Source organism: Petaurus breviceps, unplaced genomic scaffold (genome assembly GCF_028583685.1).
Source record: "Petaurus breviceps papuanus isolate PSGF00001 unplaced genomic scaffold, PetGlider_PUasm1.0 76, whole genome shotgun sequence".
Classification (NCBI taxonomy): domain Eukaryota; kingdom Metazoa; phylum Chordata; class Mammalia; order Diprotodontia; family Petauridae; genus Petaurus; species Petaurus breviceps.
Genome location: NW_027186473.1, coordinates 20,798,015 through 20,813,981, shown reverse-complemented (window position 1 = coordinate 20,813,981; position 15,967 = coordinate 20,798,015). Strand labels below are relative to the sequence as shown.

General features: G+C 33.4%; 1 pseudogene; it reads right to left on the bottom strand.

Moving 5' to 3' along the window:
* Positions 1-15,761, bottom strand: part of LOC138174906 (heme oxygenase 2 pseudogene) — a 34,365-nt pseudogene extending 18,604 nt beyond the window's left edge.
* Positions 15,762-15,967: the final 206 nt, after the last annotated feature.

Sequence of the window (15,967 nt, the reverse complement as noted above, 5' to 3'; positions counted from 1 at the left end):
AGGTGAATAGGAGGGGATAGAAGAGAATGCAGATTGAGGGAAGGGGTAATCAGTATGCTTTCCATCTTGGGGTGGGGGTAGGGAAGAGATGGAGGGAAAATGTGGAACTCAAAATCTTGTGGAAATGAATGTTCAAAACTAAAAATAAATTCTGAAAAAAATAAAGTATAGATCACACCCAGCTACCCTCCCTATTCTACTCCTCTATGTAATGAACTCCAGTGGTTTTCTGTTATCTATAGGATCAAATATAAATTCTTCTGTTTGTCTCTTAAGTTCTTTCGCTACCTGATCCATTCTAATCTTTTTAGTCTTCTTATACCTTTTACCCTTTCACAAATTTGGCATTCCAGTTGACACTGGCCCTATTTGTTGTTCCTTGCACAAAACATTTCTTCTTTCACTAACTGTCACTCATAAATACAATGTTCTTTTCATCTCTATCTACTGGTTCTTCTAACTGCTTCCAGTCCAAGACTAAATACTAGCTTCTATAAGAAGCCTTTTTTCTCATCTCACTTAGTGCTAGGAACTTAGTCAAGATTTTCTCCAACTGATCCTATCTAATTTGTAATAGCTATTTAAAGGTTTTTTCATCCATTAAACCATAAACTCCTTTGAAAGTAGAGACTTGGGGCAGCTAGGTGGCACACTGAATAGAGCACTTGCCCTGGAGCCAGGAGGATCTGTGTTCAAATTTGGCCTCAGACACTTGACACATTTACTAGCTGTTTGACCTTGGGCAAGTCACTTAACCCCAACTGCCCTTCCTTTCTCTCCAAAAAAAAAACGCAAAAAAAAGTACAGACTCATTGTGTGTATGTGTGTCTTTGTCTATGTGTGTCTGTGTATCTGTGTATGCCTTTACTTGTATCTCCAAGGTTTTAGAACAACTATTAGTTGTTGTTGGTTTTTTTAAAGGGGGAAGGAAGGGCAGTTGGGGTTAAGTGACTGGCCCAAGGTCACATGGCTAGTAAGAATTACATGTTTGAGGCCAAATTTGAACTTCTTGCCTGGTATATTCAGAAACCAAGATAACTTAATAAAAGATGTTACTACAAGAAAAATAAATTTCTTCTATGCATAACAATATATATATATATACATAGAAATGTATAGCATATATTCCATGTGCTGTTTATGTATATATCTATATGTATACACATAGATATCTATGTGAATAAATATGTGTATATATTTGTTATATACATGAATATATTTATCTATATGCATATATGTGTATATATGTGTATCTATCTATCTTATACTAGGAAGTGTTTAAGTGCTTTTAAGGGAAATTTCCTACCTCTTTTTATTTTTATATAACTACCCCAGAAAACTTATGAAATGTTAACCTGCTCTGATCCAGTTATATTAATTTACTTTCAGCTTGCAAATGCTGTCCTTTTCATATGGAGTAGATTAGTGGTGAAAGGGACAGGAGAAAAAAATAGTAGTTTTAGGTGAAGAAAAAGTTATATCAATTGCAAAAATTCATAAGATATTGTCACCATTAGAGGTAAATATTTTGATGACTGAAAGTAGGAAAAAGTTTTAATAAAAAAAACTACTAATAAACATGTTTGAGAAATAGAGTTTTCAAATGAGATCTGTGTTGTTTTGGATAGAAAATGAACTATGATATAAATATGAAGAATCAAATCACCTTGTGAAAGATAAACATTAAGTGGCAGGTAGCAAACATTTAGTAAATATTTATTGACTTCACTTATATATTAAAAGTTGATAGTTTAGTTTCAGAGTTCAGCAAAACAAGTTGACTATGTTCATGACCATATGTTTCTCTTTCTGCATATTTAGTCCATCACTTCTCTGTCAGAAGGTGAGTAACATTCTTCATTACTTGTCCCCTGGAAGCATGTCAATGCCCTTAAGATGAGAAAATTTAGGACTAGGGAGGTTCAGTGATTTGGCCACATTACAAAAGATGTAAATGGCAACAACAGTTTGAGCACAGATCCTCTGAATTCAAGTTCATTGCTCATTCTTTTGAACATAGTGCTAAGGCTAATCTTTTAATCGTGATCTCTCCAACACCTGAAAACAGACATACATAAAAGAATCTGCTGCTGGTTTCTAATTTCATGAAACTCACCATCACAGTCTCCCTTGTTTAAGTATTTGTACCTGGAAAGCCTTTTATTCATTCTTCCTCTGACTTCTGAGATGTCCTACCCAAGGGAACTCTTATTAACTTTTTTTTTTAATGATTTCTTGACAATGATATTACAGGCAGTGATTCTGAGAGTTTTATTAGGTACCTCCACCTGGAGAATATGGGTAGGCCCATTGGTATACTTTTTTAAAATATATACTTATTTAATTTTTAATTTATATCATAAAACAAGCATTTTTATAACACAGTATAATAAAAATGATTGCATATGAAACTGCAAATCTATTATGTACAGCTTGCTATTCTACTTAAATACATAATTATCATGTAAATATCTTTTTCCCATTTTTCTCCTCCCCTCCTTAGAGATGACCACCATTAGACACAGATAGATAGATAGATAGATAGATAGATAGATAGATAGAGAGAGAGAGAGAGAGAGATAGATAGATAGATAGATAGATAGATAGATAGATAGATAGATAGATAGATTTTTTGGTATATGCATGCATGTGTGTATGTATGTATGCATAAAATCATCCAGATAGCATCTTTTTTCATATGTCCTTTGCAGTTAATTTATGTATTTATTAGAATCAAAATGACTTATTTACTCAAAATCATTCCTAAAACAATATAGCTGTTACTATATACAACATTCTCTTAATTCTTCTCATTTTACTCTTCATTATAGTTGGATTATTTCACAATTCCACCAACAATGAATTATTGTCCCAATTTTTCCATGTCCCCTCCAAGATTTTTTGCTTTCCCATTCAAACATTTTAGCCAATCAGGTAGGTACGAAATGACATGTCCAGTTGTTCTAATATTTATTATTCTGATCAACAATAATTTAGAATATTTCTTCATATGGCTATGAATTGTTTTGATTTCTTGGAAGATTCCCTGTTCATATCCTTTGACAATTTATCAACAGGGAAAAGACCCATATTCTTATAGATTTGACAAAGTTCTTTGTATATTTGATATGTGAGGCCTCTATCTGAGAAACTCTCTTTATATCTAGGTCATGCGTCAACTTTGACTTTATCTTGTTAAACAGTATAAGGTACTGGTCTATGCCTGGTTTCTGTCATAGTGCTTTCCATTATTTTCAAATAGATTGTTCATTTGTTTGTTTCTTTGTTATTTTTTTTTTACCAAATAATGAATTATCATCTCCAAATCTTAATTCTTTACATTCATCAAATATAAGGTTATTATATCTATTTGCTATTGTAAATTTTTTTTGGAGGGCAATGGGGGTTTAGTGACTTGCCCAGGGTCACATGACTAGTTTTTAGTTTAAGTGTCCTGGGCCAGATCTGAACCCAGGTCCTCCTGAGTCCAGGGCCGGTGCTCTATTCACTGTGCCACCTAGCCACCCCCAGATACTGTAAATTTTATGTCTAATCTTTTCCATTGATCTACCTTTCTATTTCTCAGACAGTACCAAATAGTTTTGATAATTACTTCCTTCTAATATAGTTTAAGATCTGATAGTGCTAAATCTTCTTCATTTATATTTTTCATTACTTTCTTTGATCTTGATTTTTTGTTCTTCCAAATGAATCTTGTTTTTATTTTTTTCTAATTTGGTCAAAATATTTTGTAGCAATTTAATTGGGATAGATTTTGGATATATAAATTTAGGCAAAATTGTTATTGGTATTTTAATAAAAAGATAAAGATAAATCTCATTAGGTCTTGGAGAATGATAATAGAGAACAAGAAAGAGGACTGACCTATGATTTCTTAAGTTCAGAAAACTTCCAGGTAAGGAAATTCACTCTATAAGTATAGCTTGGCACCTTTTTGGCACTTTAGGGTCAGTCACTTGACCAGGATCACAAAATCAATGATTAAAGCCTAGTCTGGGTCTTCCTTGTATTGAGGCTGGTTATCTATCACTGTATTCTTCTTGTTTTCAAAGGTTGGGCTTTAGTCAGAGAAGGCACTCCTCTGTACTTTTGCTGATGTATAAGAAAAAGTAAATGGAATTCTCTCAGTTAGTTTTTCACCTTTTCCATATTTTTAGTACAGACCAGACCATAGCATAAAAGGCCTAAGATTTGGGTTTTGGTAGAAACTATTTGGCACAACTTGGGTTTTGGTAGAAGACCTGTACATGTTCTTAGTTTTCACTTCACTTCACAAGCTTTTGATGCCTAAGGGGAACATAATCCAGTTGTGTGTCTTTCTCCAAAACTTTCTGACTAGAAATTACAGAATTGAGACCTAAAATAAGACTATCCTAACCTCAAAAAAGATAGCAACTAGGGTTTGGGGGATGAGAAGTAGCAGTGGTAGAATATTAAGTGGTCTCACAGAAGCACATAGCAGAGCCAAACAAGTTTTTGCCAACATGGAACACTATTAATGGAGAGTATACCAGAACTGGAAGAGCAGGAATTCAAAGACTACCTTTCTTGTTGAATTGAATGTTTAAAATCATGGCTTCGCCATTTAGAAGATGTTTGACAAGGACTCTAAAAGAATAGAGTTTTTTGCCAAGGAGAATCATGCTATTCTTAGGACTTGTTCATACAGTAGGTTAAGCAACTCTATCAGATTACCATGAAAGTGGCTACTAAAGGGACAAGTCCTCTGAATCCAGTGTCTACTTATTGATTTAGGAAATGAGAGTGCTGGTAGGATATAAGTACTCAAGCAGGAGAACGCTGCTGGAGACACACGTATGTGTCTGTTTGTGTATATCCATTCTTTTCTCACTAATTTTCCCATCTTCTAAAAAATTTATATATTTGTGCCATCTTAAATCAACATTAGTCCCCCCAAAAGATAATCCAATCTTAGATAATCATAAATGAACAGAAAGCCTAACCCCAGTAGGAAACAGAAACATCAGAGACAAGAACAAAAGACATTTCAAAATTAATAGATTTAGTGACTTTGGAATTTCTTCCCAATGTCTCCATAAAAAAAAGTCAAAAGAGAATTAAAATCTCATTCCATAAGAAAATAAAGTGAAATTAATCAACCAAACATGTAATTGTTTCTCTCAAAAATCTATGGAAATTAGATGAAATCCTCACTGACAACTTCTGACTTTACAACTGAAAGACTTCAATAAACAGAGTGACCATATAGCCCTGAGTGAAGCCATCCCTGACAACAATAAGGTGGTTTAGAGAAAGAGTTCCTTTCTTTAGAAAAATCAATATCCCCATGTATTTACACAATCATTTCCCAACACCATTGATTAATCATGTTTTCAGTATGCACCTGTTACAAATTATTCACAATCATCTTGTCACATAAATGCATTATTTCAAAACCAAATTACTACCATTATTTCTCACATACTTCATTTTTATACCTAAAGCCTACTTATTTGATGAATTTGGGTGATATGGTTCTATAAATAAATAAAATGTTTGAAAACTTTTTGGTTCATCTTTGAAAATTATTGAGGAACATTATTACATCCAATTAAATCATCATTATGAAACACAGTATGGATAGAAAGGCAGCCACAGGGTCAGGACAACTTGACTTCCAGCTGGGCCTCTGACACCTAGGGCAATTCACTTAACTTCTCAGTTCCCCAGGCAATACTCAATGATTTAAGTTCCAGAATAGGTGTTGACCTAAATTGGTAAAGGGCATTTCTTCATTGACAGTTTCCTGTAACAATGACATCACATTCAGGTACATACCTACATACACAATTTATCACCACACGCTGTGTAGATCATCTCAATATCCATTTATTTTATGGAATGAAAGGTTTATTTTTTCCCTAATTGAGAAATCACTACTTATAACAAAGCATAATATAAAAATATAATCAGAAATTAGTTAAAATATTTGCGTGATTACTTTTATGCCTACTTAGATTATACATGATTACAAGGGAATTAATTTATTTCCTTCTCTAAACTATTCAATGTGCTCTATCAATATTTATCTTTGTCCTTTATCATTCCCCACCTTGTAAGCAACACACACTGCATCCCTCCAGTAGAGTTTAATTTCTGGGAGTGCAGAGGCTGTGCTATGTTTATACTTGCATATATGTCCTTCACCTAATACAATGCTTTGGCAATAGTAGGTGTCTGAGTAAATGAACATTGATTGAAATTGAACTGTTTGTCAAAAACTTTACTGGGATAATTACTCAAGAGCAGGTAAACCCCCTGATTTCAATATGACTTGAAGAAGAATTCCATTTCAAATTTTCTTTTGTGAAGAAAATCTAAATAAAAATAAGATATTAGGAAAAATTATTTAAGATCAGATTACTTCAGACACTAATGTTCAATAAAACCATTTATATCATAAAGTAAAATATAACCCCTGGTGGCCAGGTGGCTCAGTGAGTAAGAACACCAGCCCCAGTGTCAGGATGACCTGGGGATCGAATCTGGGCTCAGATACTTAGCACCACACCCAGAAAAAACTGGAACCTTGAGCAAGTTACTTAGCCCCAATTGCTTAAAAAAAAAGAAAAGAAAATGTAACCCTAAATATGAAAACATGTACTATATAATTATGTGTAAATATTGTTATAAAGACATTCTGATTTCATTATAGTGTTAAGTGATGTCTTCATATTTGCAGTATAATTATACTGGATTCTAAATTCTACTATCTCTATGTTTTTTTAAAGCTACTTTATATCTTTGTAATAACATTTTATTTCCCTCTCCTGCTGCTGAAGTATAACAAAGTACTCTTTGAGTAACAAATGAAAAACAATGTGGCGTAATCCAAGAACCAGTCTTGGGGTAAAAAAGACAGGTTTTAATGTACTTGCTGTCTGACTTTTAGCAAATTACTTAACCCTTCAATACACTAGACAACTCTGTGTCACTATTAATCTCAGAATAGTTGATACATTGGTACAGAGAATTTACTTACTAGAAGTTCCCTAATGAAGTAAATTACAAGTCTAAAACAAAAGGAAGAAAAAAAAAACTAAAGACAAAGAAGATAAAGAAATGAGGGAAACACAAATAAGTTTAATATACATATCTAAATCGGTCACTTATATTCAGATGCCATGCAAGAATCCTTTGGGATAAAAAATGTATCAATTTTTATTGTTATTATTTTGGTTATGTCTGACTCAGTGGAACTAGATTTTCTTGGCAACTGACTTATTGTTCTAGGTCATTCCCTCGGCCAACTGATGATTGCTATTTAGATATCTTGGAGAGGTAGTGATCCTTCAATGAAAAGTTCATGTCTTGACATCCTTGACCACTGATTATTTAAACAAATTATGACAGCATAAAAAACACATTCCTATAAGAATCATACACATTCTATTATCTTCCATTTTGATATAACACAACAATCAGATTCATTTCCTAATGAAGCAAAGGTTCAACTAGATCACAAATTTTCACATATGAAATGTTATCATTATAGAATAATCATACTTACTGATTAAAACATATTTATGATATCAGGATCTGCATGGCATTCATCCATTCACCTTCAATATCATTCTCTAATTAATTACCTTCATTCATGATTGTGTATCATCATTAATATCTATATCATTCCAATCTTGTCTCTGGCTCAAAATTACTTTTTTTTTTTTATTTTATGTGTCTTCTCAATTCTATTGAGGAATTATCATTCCCTTCCCACTTATTCCTGAATTTGGATTAATGCAGATTTTTTTTTTCCTTAGTGTACCTTTGGCATTTTTTTCTATTTAAACCTTAAAAAATAATTTAGCATTTAAGAAAAAAATTACATAAGAATTAGCAATCAAATCTTAATTTTATCTGCAAAATACTGAAAAAAGTGTTGATATAAATACCTAGATCACTGACTTTGTTAATAATCATATGATCATACTGATGAGAATAATTATGCGTTAAGATTACACATGATTAATTAGCCTTCAACTGTGTGATAATAAATAATACAGTACTGTAAGCAGAAGCCTAAGAATACTATAGAAATGTATCACATCAGACATAGATTATAATGTTGATGTTATCTGGTTCTCTTTGTACAGTCTTTCAACATACTAACCCAATGTACTTGTTCCAGAATTTAACAAACTTTTTTACCTGACATTTGAAGTCACCCACCAACCCACATTATCTTGTAATCTAATATTTTCCTGGGCAAAATCTTTGGTATGGACTAGCAATTTTCTTATGTTTTCTGAATATCGCATGTATGTTCACTTCTATCTTTCCATCTTTTTTTCATAAAAGCAGTCATATATTTAGACTCTACACATTCTTCAGAAACCAGCTTTGTTTTTTATTCTACACTTTCTTCAGTGACATTCTCCGCATAGTAATTGGCTAACAGATTATTATTCCAGAATTGCAACATAGCAATATATAGTTAGTATGTTTGACTAACCGCCAGGAATAGTTGAGGCCCTTGTACAAGCTGTGAGTTCTTGAGCAAATACCTTATCATCTCTTTGTCTCTTTTACCTCATTTGTAAAAAGGGCATAATAGGATTGTCTAAATTACCTGGTTACTATGAGGATCCGATGAGATAACTTACATAAAGTTTATTTCAAACCTTAAAATAATATGTAAAATCAGATTTTTAAAATAAAGCCAATTTTAGGGTAGAAACTATTTAACATTTCATCTCCTTGAGTTGTAAGCAGTTATTACTCATAATGTCATACAGATGTTTTGTGAAACAGGGATGAGAGTGACAAGAGGTGGGGAACCTATGACCTTGAGGCCACATGTGGCCTTCTAGGTCCTCCAGGGCAGCTCTTTGACTGAATCCAAACTTCACAAAAATCCCCTATTTTGTGAATCTTGGATTCAGTCAAAGAGCAGCACTCAAGGACCTAGAGGGCCATATATGGCCTCAAGGTCACAGGTTCCCCACCCCTAAATTAGATTCTTTTGTGATTGTCTCAAAAGGCTTAAACTAGAAACAATGGTTTGTTTGATATTTTATAAAGACAAAAATTTTTAATTCGATAGAAGGAAAAGCTTCCTAATAATTAGAGCTGTCCAAAAATGGAATACTTTGACAAAGGAAATCACTAGTTTCTCATTACTGGAGGATTTCCAACAGGGGATGATACTTGCTGAGAATATTGTAGAGGAGATTGCTGGTCAAGCATAGGTTGAACTAATTGATCTTTGAGGTCCTTTCTAACATTCTGTGAAATGCTGAATTTGGATACATGTAGACTACTTCGTTAAAATACTTTACATACGTCTAAAGGAAAAAAAAAAAGGCAAATCCTATAAGAAAATATAGAAGCCCTATGCAGGATGAATGCAATACAAATAAAATCATTTTTTTCCTCAGCTCTTGACTGCAGAAAATTCATAGATGCTAGCTAGATATCTCATGGTACTAAGAATTATCATTTATTCTATGCCCTTAATAACAGATGCCACGATTTTAGATTCTTATCATATCATGAGTTTTTTTTAGTTTTCCTTTTTATTATGAACTTAATAATTATCGTCAAATGCAAATATTTCACATGCATAGATGAAAAAAAAGATGATTGCATAAGAAATTGTGAACTGTTATGGCCTTTAAAATATTTCTAAAAAAACAAAGCTTACTATAATTATTTTGATAATAGGATCTGTATTATGGAAATGAAGTGGTACCAGATCCCTCAGTTTCATGATTAATTAAAATGATAATAAGATAGTAGTATTTCTGACAGCATATTTGCTTCTCATTCATTCCAAAAAAAAGGAAAAAAAAACTTGTCCTATAGAATTAGTTCTCAGGGGTGGCTAGGTGGTGCAGTGAGTAAAGCACAGTCCCTAGAGTCAGAAGGACCTGAGTTTGGTTCTGGCCTCAGACATTTAATACAAAAAAAAACTAGCCGTGTAACCTTGGACAAGTTACTTAACCCCAATTGCCCTCCAAAAGGCAAAAATAAAATAAAATAAAATACAATTCTTATTTAAAAAAAAGAATTAGTTCTCAGAAATTCAGATAGAAAATACCCAAAGTTAATAGAATTCAATATGAATTAGCTATTCAATATACTCCAGATTTGAAAAGAGGGACATGTGACAAGGGTGAAAAAGTGAGAAAATGTGTATTATATTTAAAATGCTTTATTTTCATCTGAGTCTCTCTAAACATGTTCATATAGTTCTTTCATGTCTTAGTATACTAGCATGTTAAAAAAGCAAAATTCTTCTGATAAAGTTTCTGTTCTTTCTGTCACTATAACTTTCAAAAAATTACCCCAACACAGAGAATATTTAATATATATCCATCATTATACAAGTGAACTGAAACAACAAAGTTTAGACACAAGTTAATACCAATCTTAAGTAACAATGAGTAAGTCTAAACTATGCCTTTAATTAGCAGCAAAATTCACAAGCAAATAGGGAAGATTTGTGGGTCTTAATTCATATTCAATTGAATTAACTTCATTGACTTCTGTACAAAGAGAAAGTGATTTGAACAGATGTGATCTTTGTAGGATTCCACTCTTTTGAGAACATCATGTTGTGCTATCAAAGACATGAAAGTCAAGTAGGAAAATAAAATGTGACTCTTCATGCGATCCCTCCAGGATGTCCAGATCACAATTAGCATGTTATATATATAGGAACTGTTTAATTTTGTTTAAATTTTAAGAGTGATAATTAAAGAAAATGATTCACAAAGATATAAAACAGAAAACAATGAAATATTTCTCTTTTTTTAATATTAATGGCCAATCTGCCATTTAATTTATTACTTACTGTGGAAAAGGAGGGCAAAACTGTACTCCTATAAGAAAGTAAAAAAAAAAATATTTCATTTGTTGGTTTTTGAAGGAACAAAAATTTTGTCACATCCTTTTAAAGAAATTTTCTCCACATTATCTACCTGTCTACTTAGTAGCCTATCTAATTTCCCCATGAGAAGAGAGACTGTTGGAGGAATGAAATCCAAATCTGGTTTCAGGTGTTAAGCTGTGGTGTATGTTGTTGAGGGCTAGATTTGTAACCATAGGACCTGTGTTTAATCTCTCTGCTATTTAGTTATCCTTTGTTTTATCATCCTCTGTTTTTTTAATCTGTAAAATGAGAGTTAGAATAGCTAAACCTATAAGGTCTCTTATAGATCTGAATACAATATTCTGTATCTAATGCAGGTCTCTTGTCTGATTCTTAGCTTGAAGAGCTAAATTCTTTATCTGAATTATTCCCTAGACACACAACACATTGGTAACACATTTTCCTAGCCATTATAATTTTCATGAGATTATAATATGTGCTGAGGAATAAATGAAAGGAGTATATTTTCTATTTGGCTCACTGCACACCATGCCTTTTCTAATGGAACTATATGATTCACCTCCACAACCACCACTACCAACCCTCCCACAGACCTAACATCTAGACTCTTCCCTGTTCCTCAGCTCTGATAGAAGAGCTTTTACCTTATCTTGCTCAAAGCCATAGTCTGAGTTAGCTCTGCATCACAATGGAAAGTATCCAACCCTCCTCTCCTATAAAATTCCTCTTCTCCCATTAAGATAATAACTCCTTTAGGGAAGAGATTTTTGCTCTTATTTTTATTTGTAACCTCAACACTTAATATCATACCTTTTGCATAGTGAGTATTAATAAATGCTCTTTTATCAATCTATCTATCTACCTACCTATCTCTCTACGAGACCTCATTCCTGACTTCGACATTTATTAAATCATTGAAAAAAAACATTTATGGTAAATTAAGAAACAGTATAAGATAGTATTGATTAAATTTCAACTTTGAAATTTAATGTCAACATATTATTGACAATGTCAACATATATTGACCATATATGCTTATTAGAGTTCAACAGGAGTATTCCAGATGGCTAATAGAGTTGGGTGAAACATTATGGAGAAGACAGCAATTGATCTGGGCTTTTGGGATTGAGAGGAGGGAAGACATTTCAAACAGGGGAGGAGGTAAATTGAATTAATACTTCTTGCACATAGTTTGGTCATAATAAAATGGCCATAATAGAATTTTCAGAATGTAAAGATGGAAAGACAGATGGCGATAGAGGGGGAAAGAACAAACATAGGGTCTGAATGATTCTTACTTTTTTCCTTTTCAATTGAGCAAACTTACGGTAGGAGAGTAGTAACAAGATAAAAATATGAACATAACTTAGGAACAACTATTATCTGGCAACAAGCCCCATTTCTTTACTTATCACATTCCCTCTATCTGGAAAGGTCTCCTCTTTAATCAATAGCTATTGAATCCTTCAAGGATCAGCTTAAGCACAATCTTATATATCATGTAAAGTTAAAAAGTTTTCTTGTTTTCTTTCTAGCTACCAGGAAAATATGGAATCTCAGTTTACCTAAGGAATAAAAAAGCCTGTCAATTACTTGTCATACACTGCCAACCAGTGCTAAGTTAACCTAGGCCATTAACCTATGATTATTCCCTTACAATGATTACCTATTCTTGAAAGCCCAAGTAAAACAATGGGTCTCCATAATTTAAAAATAATTACAATAGTTTTCAAAGATCAGGGATTGTGTCTCCTACAGCACCAAGTACAATTCTCTGCTTAGAGAAGATAATTAATGAATGTTTATTATTTATTAAATTTCATGCAACACATGGTTCACAATAAGATTCTCAAAAAAAATGTGTTGAATGGCTGGCTGAAAAATTTTAGGCTGATTAATCTGAGGAAAAAGATAACAGTGGCATGGTAAACAGGATGTTGGATGTGGAAGTAAGAAGGTCAAAGTTCAAATCTCATCTCTGACACAATAGATATGGAACCATGAAAAATTCTCTAATCCTTTTGGATCCTCAGATAACTCTCTAAAACTGCTTTTGTTCATCCTTCATTTTTGAAGAGGACCAATGTCTTCACAGGCGATGTCTTGACTTGTGTGTGAATTGAAGTGAAGCAGAGTTATGCAAAGTTTTCAGCTTCACTCTCTTTCTGAGCCATCAAGTCCAGTGGCAAAACAAAATTTAAGATGACTGGTGATGGAACAGGCTGCAGTGAATGACCTTGATGTCTTTGATGCCTAACCAAGCTCTAAGTTCTCCACAGTGCCTGCTTCAGTTGCCTTCATGTTTTTTGGAACAGCTTATTCTCATCTGCCCATGCTGCTGAGGAAAGTCTTTTGGGGTAGATATACCCCTAACTCACAAAAAGTGTAAGGCCTATCAGTTACTGTCAACTCAATTATAGACAGATTGTGATTTACATCAACACAACAATTTTCTAAACAAATAATTCCTGCAACCCTGAGATAACAGACCCTTGACATGTAATCGGGGGGAAAGTAAACAGGATAGATTGGTGGCAGACAGAGTAGGTTCAGGGAAGTACTTTAGGAAGCTATTGCAATATTTTAGCAATAGGATCATGAAGGCATAGTCTAATGTGGTGGCAATAATGAGGGAAAGGGAGCAAGAGATATAGGAAATATTTCAAAGAAAGAATCAATAGTGCTTGATTACTGAACTTGATGAATGTGAAGTAAAAGCAAAATATTAAATAAACATGTAACTAAGCAAAACAAAAATTAAGTCATATAAGAAAAACTATATTAAAGAAAACTCAGATTTTAGGAAGTAGGCAGGCAATATTGTTTAACAGATTACTAGATGAAGACACAAAAATGTTCTATAATATTTAATCTATGACTAACTGTCTATAGGCTTTATGAAAAGTCACTTTATCTCTCTGGGGCTCAGTTCCCTTTGCTATCAAATGAAGAGGTTGGACAAGGTGATTTTTAAAATTCCTTACAATTCAAACATTCTGTGTCCATATGCAAAATTATACTTAGGTACAATAGAAAATATGGTTTGTAAAATTTAACAACTAGCTGACATAAGGCTGCTTTAATGCTAAAATATTTTACAATATTATCTTGGCTGAAATATGTGCTTGGAAGAGAAAGCTATTGAAGACTAAATTGACTGGTTTGTTTTTGTTCTTTCTTCCATTTTCTTGTGGCCTTTCTCTTGACACATACAAAATCCCTTACTTCTCTCCGTGAGAGTGTACAGCACTGGGACAATATTAGAACATTTAGTATTCAACTGTGAATTCCTAGCATGGTTATATTTATTTGGTTTGGATAAGATATACAATTTTATAGTTTTGAAAGGTTATAAAAATGCTTAATTTAAGAGGTCTTGTTAATTCTTTTTTTCTTTGAAATAAAAAGTACAATGTATATACAGTGAAATTAGAAAAATCTAAGAATAAAAACCTTATTCACATTGGAGAAGGAAATATATAAAATGCATAATTTTTTTTTCTCCTATAGGTTAACTTTCTTTTCCCCTTGCCAATTCTTTCCTCATTCCTCTACTTTTATTGTAATTCACCTGAACAAATATTTCTTGGAACAAATCACTACTGTCATCCCCATTTAACCCTCTTCTAGGAATGAATAATTGAAAGGAAATGTAAGTATTGCATTAACCTGGTAGCTTGAACAATTTGAGAATCCTAGAATCTTAGAGCTGAAGAAAAGAGTTGTATTATTATCTAGACCACATAATTCATTTTTGACATAAATATAGAATGAGAGACTGTCAAATGTTTGATTGTTTAATAATACAATGTTATAGCAACCTCATAGACTAGGCATCACAGATTTTGCTATACTTATGTTATAGGTGAGGAAATTGGGTCTTGGAAAGATTCAATGACTTCTCCAAAGTTAAATGTAAAATATCTGAGGAAGAATTTGAATCTATCAGTTCTTGATTCCAGGTCTATTTCATTTTATTCATATCTTTTGACCATTTATCATTAAGGAATGTCTCTTTTTATATAAATCTGACTTATTTTCTTATATATGTTAAAATGAGGCTATTATCAGAGAAACTTGCTGTAATTTTTTGATATTAATATCTTCTGTTTACATTAACTTTTGGCAAAATATAGTTTCCCTGATTATCACTTTCTACTAATTCTAATTTAGTTTTTGCTCTGTCTAAGATTATGATTGCCACTCCTTTCCTCTTTACTTCAAATGAAACATAATAGACTCTACTCTAGTTCTTCACTTCAACTCTATGTGTCTTTCTGTCCCAAGTGTGTCTATTGTATGCAATATTTTATTGGAGTCTGGTTTCCAAACCATTCTGCTTTCTGTTTCTATTACATGGGTTAGTTCCTCCCATTTACATTCACATTTATGGTCACTGTGCATTTCCCTCCACCCTACCTTTGGTTTATCCTTTTCTCTGGCATGTTACCTTATCCTTCCTCAAAAGTCTGTTTTGCTTCTGACCACTGCATCTCCCAGTCCTCCCTTCCTCTTAATATTTTCTACATATCTCTTATCACTTTTTTTAACCACAATGACAGCTGAATTTATTAATGTTCATGAAGAATCCTGAGTGTGTTAGGACAAGCAAAATTACTGTCCCTATGTATAAAAACAGAGTAAAAGTCCCTGTGGCAAATGCTGACCATGCACATCACTGCTGCTGAGAAATCTGACCTTGCTCTTGTCTGGTTTTCAGCCCCCAAAGCTCTGTTTTGAGTTCACCACTTTTTGGGGGGACTTCAGGTATGGTCAGATCGGGTCGGTAGTACCTGTGCACCACTTCTGACCCTGCCAGCCTGGCCCCCATGCTGGCTGCCACCATTTTCAGGTACGAGGGGCATGACATGCCCGCGGGCATCGCACAGGGGCCTGGGACCTGTGGAGACAGGGGGTAGTAACTAAGGTGCACACCGGACAGTGCCCTCGCGGTGCGACGTTCCGGCAATATTAAGAGCCTGCTAGGGGTTATGCAAGGGATGCTCTCTGGAAAGAATCGCTGGGTTTTGGAATATAGCTCCAGGGGGTCGGGCAGGAAGATCAAGGTCAGACCAGTGCGGAGCCTTC